Below are 8,247 nucleotides of genomic sequence, written 5' to 3'. Positions count from 1 at the left end.
CAAAAATTAGACCGATCCGAATTTTTGGCATGGTCCGATTAAACATTGATCAACATTGAGCGTAGAAGCGTTATCCTGCATCATGACCCTGATCCTACTCTCTTTTATAAATCATGTAGACTTCAAATCAAATTTCAAGCTGTTCAGATTGAAGACTAAACACGTATTTTATGATTTGAAAGAAATTTCAAAGCAATCAAAGATAAGTTGGTCACCCGATGAAGACCTTGATTGAAGCAACACCATCAAAGAAACTTCCAACTTTGAACACTTTGTCATACATAAGTTTTTTTCTTTTCTTTCTTTCCCCCTTTTTTTTCTTTTTTTTTTTGTTTGTTTGTTTGTTTTTGTTTGTGAAGGACACGGGGACCGATGTATTTGCCTCAAGAAGCACGCTTAAGCGTATTTGCCTCAACGTTCGAGTCATAGACAAACATATGTCTCTTTATTTTTATTAAACAAATTTTTAGCACAAAAAAATGAATTTAGTACAAAAATGCATGAAAAATGAATGTTTTGCACTGGAGAAATACATTAATTGTATATAACTAGTCTACCTCTGTGAGGACTAGACATTCCGTCACAGGCAAACATTTTTACATTAAGCATAATATTTCTTCAGGAAACGGCCGTTGATGGGTGGCATCGGTCTTTCTCCATTGGCATTAATAAGTTGATACGTAACTCCTTCGTAGACGATCTCCACCACATAAGGGCCTTCCCAATTTCCTTTAAATTTGCCCCTAGCATGCTTGTTGGTGACTAGTCTTCTTAATACCCAAACTATATCTTAATATTGTTTGATTGTTTGAATGTTTGAATGCAAGCCTCTTCCTTGTTAGTCTATGCTATCTATAATATTTAAGCCTAAGAACTCTTCAACTTGTTCTCGGTGTCTTAATTGACAAGCTTCAAAATGACACATACTTTACATGGTTTGTGCTTCATATTTAAAGTCTACTTGCTTAGCTCAATCTCAATAATAGAGCTAATAAGCTGCGAAGTAAAAACAAATTTAGGCTTGAGACTTCTTCTACTTGTACTCAGCAACGGAGTTGACAAGTTTTAAATTGAAACATATTTAATCATGCTTTTGGAAGCCTTTTCACTTGATTGGATCAATCTCAATAGAGAGTTGATAAGCTTTAAAGTGAAGTATATTTGCTTGAAACTTCTTGACTTGTTCTTACGATAAAAGGTAACAAACCTCAAAAATGAAACATATTTTTGGAAACATTTTTCACTTAATTGACTCAATATCAACACCAAGGTCAATGAGCCTTGAAGTGAAATACATTTAGTATTCAAAATTCTTCCACTCGTTCTCGATGATAAAGCTGACAAACTTCAAACTTAAACATATTTGTCATGAAGTTGACAAGCTTAAAAGTAGAACATATTTGATATTGTTTGAACTCTCATGATTAGAGCCTTTTCACTTACTTGACTTGGTCTCTACAACAAAGTTAATAAGATTTGAAGTGAAGCATACATGAGGCTTTAGACTTTTTCTACTTGTTCACAACAAATGGAATTGACAAACATCAAAGTAAAACATACTTGACATGATTTTTCTTTCATATTTGATTTTTCTTTTTTTCTTTTATGTTCTTTTTCCCTTCTTTTTCTTGCTTGATTTGAAGTGAAAAATATTTAAAGCTATAAGACCTCTCCACTTGTCCTCAATGATGTCATTGACAAGTTTCGAAGTAAAATATGATTTTAGAAGCTTTTTTTTATTACTTAATTAACTCAATCTCAAAAGTGGAATTACTGAGTCTTGAAGTGAGACATATATAAGTTTGAAACTTCTTTCACTTGTTCTTAGCAATGAAGCTAACATGCTTTGAAGTAACATATGCTTAGCATTTTTTTCTAATTTTTCATATTTAAAAGGCTATTCACTCGCTTTGCTCAATGAGTTTTTGAAGTGAATGTATTTAAGCTTGAGATTTGTTCCACTTGTCTTCAACGAAGAGTTGACAAGTTTTGAACTGAAACATATTTAACATGGTTTTTGGAAGATCTAGGATCTTCTTCCTATTCTAGTGCTACTCGACATATACCACTTCCATTTTTCCCCTTTTATGCAACAAGTCAATCAAAGGTCTGTGACTTCAGAAGTAGTTTCATTTTCTCTAATACAAACCCTTTTTTTTACAAGTTCATATATGAGCTTGGCAATGATGATGCGAGACTCGGCATAGCGTTGATAAAGTTTAACATCATCAAAATTTGATTTTTGAATTTGATCGATTTGATTTGATAATGACCCATTCACGGATAGAGTCATAAACCAACTTTTACTTCGTGCCCCCATTCCAATAAAGGTAGCGATGAGACATGAAGGATTAACATTCTTTATCAACATCTTTTGATTTTGATTTTGATTTTTTTTTTTTTATTTTGGATTTTTTATTTTGGATTTTGGATTTTTTGATTTTTTTTTTGCTTGATTTGAAGTGAAAAATATTTAAGCATAAGACCTCTTCACTTGTCCTCAATAATATCATTGACAAGTTTCGAAGTGAAATATGATTTTAGAAACCTTTTTTACTTGATTGACTCGATCTCAAAAGTGGAGTTAATGAGTCTTGAGATGAGATATATATAAGCTTGAAACTTCTTTCACTTGTTCTTAGCAATGAAGCTAACAGGCTCTTAGCAATTTCTTTTTGAAAGCTATTCACTCGTTTTGTTCAATGAGTTAAGCTTGAGATTTACTCTACTTGTCTTCAACAATGGAGTTGACAATTTTTGAGCTGAAACATATTTAACATGGTTTTTGGAAGCATTTTTCACTTGATTGGCTCAATCTCAATAGAGAGTTAATAAGCTTTAAAGTAAAAGTATATTTAGGTTTGAAACTTCTTGACTTGTTCTTAGCGATGAAGCCCGGCAGAGTTGACAAGCTTAGCAGGGAATCTAGGATTTTCTTCCTGTTTGTGTGCTATCTCACATATACCACTTCGTTTTGCCCCTTTATGCAACAAGTCAATCAAAAGGTCTGTGACTTCAGCAGTCTCATTTTCTCTAATACAAACCTTTTTTTGTTTTTTGTTTTGGTTTTGTTTTTTTGTTTTTTTGTTTGTTTTTGTTTGTTTTTTTTGTTTTGAATTTTTTTCTTTTATTTCAATATCAGTTTTCTTTTTCTTTTTCTAGCATGTCATTCCCATAAGCTGTACCTCATCACGAGGGTTCATCCATTGTTTCTTTAGCTACACCAACAAGATCTTTATAAAAAAATTTGAAGACCTCAATGCCGCTACACCTTGTAGTGAAAACTACTTTTACATCAGATTGGATTGCACTAGATAATCCATGAAATTGAGGGAGTTAATGGATGAATGGTTGGATTTAGAGATATCATCATTCGACATCCACCATAGTAATTAAATTTTGCGACTTCTTCCACTTATCCTCGGAGATGGAGTTGATTTTTCTATCTTTGCCCACATCTTGAGGAGTGAGACATGATTTAAATGTTATCATCATTTTTTTATTTTGATTTTGATTTTTTTTATTGATTGATTTTTTTTTCTGAATTTATTTATTTATTTTTTTGGGGACCAAGTGAGATGACGTTTTTGCTTCGAGTGGTTGTTGACCATTTCATTGATCACTGTGCCATAATATGTACCTTAGGGCCACTTATTTCTTCATCATTTTTTGAAACTTGGGCGAGAGCTACGGGTATGGAACCTTATCCCCCACTTTAACTTCTTCAAGACTTGCCCCTACTGCAGACAAAGGTCGTGACTCCGGAAACAACAAACCCTGTCATATTTCGAGTCTTCAATTTCAATGAGTTACGGCGACTTGCCCCTTTGATCTAATTATTGACTAGAATAGAATCTCATCAATCATGGATTTTTATTTTTGACAAGTGCAGTATATGAGCTTAGCGGTGATGCTGCCAGACTTAGCATAACGTTGATAAAGTCCGGCATCACAAAAATTTGACTTTGATTTTTGATTTGATAATAACCCGTTATAGATAGAGTCATAAAAATTTTTTTACTCGTGCCCCCATTCCAATGAAGTATCGATGAGACATGAAGCATTGATATTTCTTATCAACATCTTTTGATTTTTATTTTGATTTTTGATTTTTGTTTGTTTTATCCTTTTTAATGACCCTTTATAGATAGGGTCATAAAGAGCTACTTCATGTCCCCCATTCCAATAAGATAATGATAAGACATGAAGCATTTCTTTTATTAACATCTTTTTCACACTAAATTTCAAAGATGAGAGGAGAAATCGGTTCCCAGGTGCTGGAACTTTGTGGAGCTCCTTTTCTTTCCGCCGGCCTTTGATTAGGATTGATGGGTTGAGCGTGGATCGTAAATCAAATTTTAATATTTCGTTCATGGTAATTATGGGTTCATGATTTCCATTAGGGGCAAGCCCTTAATGTTAATTACCACTGGACATTGTCACGGGAACCTCCGATTAAGAAAATAAGTGTGAAAAAGAAACAAATTGTGACGATCAATTTTTATTCATTGCTGATAAATATGAATTCATGGTTTCATTGAAAAATACAGAAATTTGAAATCATCTTGACAAACATCTCGACTTATGGACTTGATGTCAGAGCTTGTGTCTTCGACATTTTGCATTTTTGGATTTGATTTGCATCTTGAGTTGATTTGAATTTCAAGTTATAGGCTTCTCCGTGTTGACGAACCATGAGACTTGATTTTTGACTTATCATAAGCACGAGCTTACATGCTTGTGAACTCTCTCTGACTTGTAAGCTTTTTGGGTGCTTTGAATTCGGCGTCTTGTGTTGCCAAGTTCGATTGTCAATTTATATTGACTTGTGAAACTCTTTGGGTCTTGACTTTTTGATGTCTTGAGGCCGGTTGAGTTCGAGTGTTGATTTATATTGACTTGTGAAAGCTCTTTTGGGTCTTGACTTTGATGTTTTGAGACCACTGAGTTCAATTGTCGATTTATATGATCAAATATTGACTTGTGAAGCTCTTTGGGTCTTGACGCTTTGATATCTTGAGGCCGTTGAACTCGATTGTCGATTTATATAGATTTTCGAAATATTGACTCTTTTCATATCTTGAAACTTGATTTGGTTGCTTTGGTTTTGATTATATATAGTGTATCGTGATATGTGCCATGCATGTGCGTCATCATTACGTTGCATGCCTCATCTCGTTATCGCTTTGTGATTTTTGAAACCGATTTTGGCTAGCCGCCTCAAAAGTAGTATTTTAATTGCCACTGGGATGAATATATATATATATATATATAGATATCTATATTCAATATATTCATACCCATGTGCATGGTACGTGGGGCTTTTTATTTTTATTATTTTTCATTAATTTTTCATTTCATATCATATTCATTTTGCATGTGTTGTTTTTTTTTCATGGTGAGCCCCTTATATATATTTTATATTTTTTTATAGCCACAAATACATAAGCTATTCACTTTAGATTTTCACATGCAAATTACCTAACATTATTTCACGTGGCCCATGCCTCTTTTTAATTTATTTATTCATTTATTTTTATTTTTTTAACCCGAATGTGAGTATGCATGCTTCTTATTATTATTATTTTTATATGTTTTTTGCCATGCACATATGCATGCTTAACCCGAATGTGAGTATGCATGCTTCTTATTATTATTATTTTATTTTTTTATTTATTTATTGTTTTTGCCATGCACGTATACATGCTCCCATATCATATATATATATAGGTATATATTCCCATGAATAACATCATCACAACCTTTTTGACTCAAGCTTCACTATAGCATGTTTTTCATCATTTTTATTTTATTATTATTATTATTTTGGCATATTCCAATTGGTATGAAACCGCCTTTCAAACTTAATAAAACCAGGTATTTGTCGATGAATATATTAAAATATCGTTAAAAGCTTTCGTTGCTCAACTTGTTTTAATTTGGTGACGAACTATATTGATTCACGATGTCGATAGACTCTAGAATCCTAAAACTCAGCGCAAAAGCCAAGTAATAAGCGACTTCTTGTACTTGATATTTAGAGAGGCTTTGAAATCATAGTGCCGCTATCTCAATTCTTTTATTTATTTTTACTATTATTATGCACGTATGCATGCAATCTCTTTTCTTCAAAAGAGAAAACACGGTTCATGCATCATTTTAATCATTTCTCATATATATATTTCAATCCATTCTTATCACATGTGCCTGTTTTGAATAATGGAGCGGTGTGCATTGAACAACGGTGGGTCAGGGCTTTTTACTATTATTTTTTTAAAAATATGCATGCATGCTTATCTGCTCGTAAATTGAGATTTATTTTTATCATTTTATGCTTTTTATGAATTGCCCTGGACACTCCATACTCATCATCTTCCTCACTCCCACATGCATCTTTTTAAATGGTGTGCACATGCTTTTAAAAATTATCAATTCATTTTGGATTCAGTGATGAATCTACTGCTACTTATTGAACATTGGCCTCTTAGTACATGCACGATTAGCACGTCGGGGTTTTAGCTCTTGTGCCCTCTGGGACGCTCCGCTTTTGAATCTTTAGGATTGCCTTTAGTGAAATTTGTGAAGATCAAGCTCGAGGAATGCCAATTGTGGGCGAGACCATGGAAAAGAGACATCTCTCATGCAAGACAGAGAGGGTCGAGTTAGTTAGGCCCCCAACTACTCAATACGTAACCATCCTCAAGGACTCCTCTGACCACACACTTGGTTTTGGAGTTATTTTTCGGATGGACTCTTGCTCTCCATGGCGTGATCGAGGTCGAAGACCACCGGCTGGAGAATCGATCATGCCCATTTGCTCTTCATAGGGCGATGGCTTGGGCTTGACCAATTGTTCTTTGAGCTCAAGAGCAGCCCTGATTTTTTTTCAATGCTTTTCAGTGTTTGGATGATGAAGATGAAGACGATGATGAGCTCTATATAGGCAGGCACACTGGCAGACATACATGGTCGTGGTTTAAAGAATGAAACCATTTGCATGGAAACCCATAGATGCATTGATATGAGGATCGCTGGTATGAAAAGCTCACCAAAATTCGCTCTCATTTATCCCGATTTGACTCTGACCCTAGTTTATCCCCCTGGACACTATTTACAACATTAAGCTTTCGGTATCAATCGAAGAGCATGCTTGGGTAACAACGTATCACCGGTGTAGGGACCACATGCATGCATTCTTTTTGCTTTTTGTTTTTCTTTTCTCGCTTCGGCGTTGCCTTCACACCTAATTTCAGTTAGTGATGTAAATGCAAGAATTGGTGGAGAAAGACAGTATCCTTCAAGGCACATGATTCGTACCGAGGAGCGTGCACGTACTTTTTTTGGTTTTTATCTAATGAGTTTGAAACTGCTCGAATACGCTTGGCAACCCGATCGGCTTAGCCAGCACAGATAGCCTGCCCCAACACCTTTTCTTCATTCATCAGTAAAGGTTGCTTTTCAGGATACTTCCGCCATGAGAGCTCAACATCATCGATCCTCCCATGTTTCCAAGAGAACTCTTAGCATACTTTACTTTAGTAGAACACCAGTTGCAGCAATTGTTTCCTTGATTTAGACATCTCCTCCATAGTTTTTGAAGCCATGGCATTGGTCTTGGAAAATGAGACACATTCATCGGCAAGCTCAAAAATTCACAACCATGGAGAGAACCTTGCCATTGAAATCAACAAGTTCGAGTATGCTTCTGCGAGAAATTCACAATTATGGAGAGAATCTTGCCATTGATGCTAGGGATCCGGATGGCATTCACTCGGGTCAGCGCTTGATTGGATTGTTTCCTTGATGAATAAGGGACTGCTCCGCCACCTTATGATCTAGTTCAAACACCATTCCATCGGGGCTTTTCGACCTTGATCATCATCTTGCCTTTTTCTTTTTTTCCTTCTTCTTCAATTTTTTTCTTCTTCAAGTCTTCTCTTCTTTAATTTCTGGTCTCCGGTCCCCCAAGCTTCCTCCTTCTTTTTTTCCTCTCTTCTTTTCTTTTTCTTCCCATGATTTTTTTCCCCTCTTTTTTTCTTTTTCTTTTTCTTCTTCAAATATTTTTTTATTATTATTTTTTGGCTTCCCCTTGCGGCATACTTGGCGGCATTATTTTCGACCAATCAAGCATGCCGGTGATGAACAATGGCAACGACGACAAGCAGCGACAGCGGCATGCTTAGCGGCATTATCTCAGCCACTCAAGCATGCCCGATGGTGAACAACTAGCGATGGTGATGAGCAGCG

Source organism: Dioscorea cayenensis, chromosome 19 (genome assembly GCF_009730915.1).
Source record: "Dioscorea cayenensis subsp. rotundata cultivar TDr96_F1 chromosome 19, TDr96_F1_v2_PseudoChromosome.rev07_lg8_w22 25.fasta, whole genome shotgun sequence".
NCBI classification, from domain to species: domain Eukaryota; kingdom Viridiplantae; phylum Streptophyta; class Magnoliopsida; order Dioscoreales; family Dioscoreaceae; genus Dioscorea; species Dioscorea cayenensis.
The sequence above is the reverse complement of the archived record's forward strand: the minus strand, read 5'-3'. Positions refer to the sequence as shown.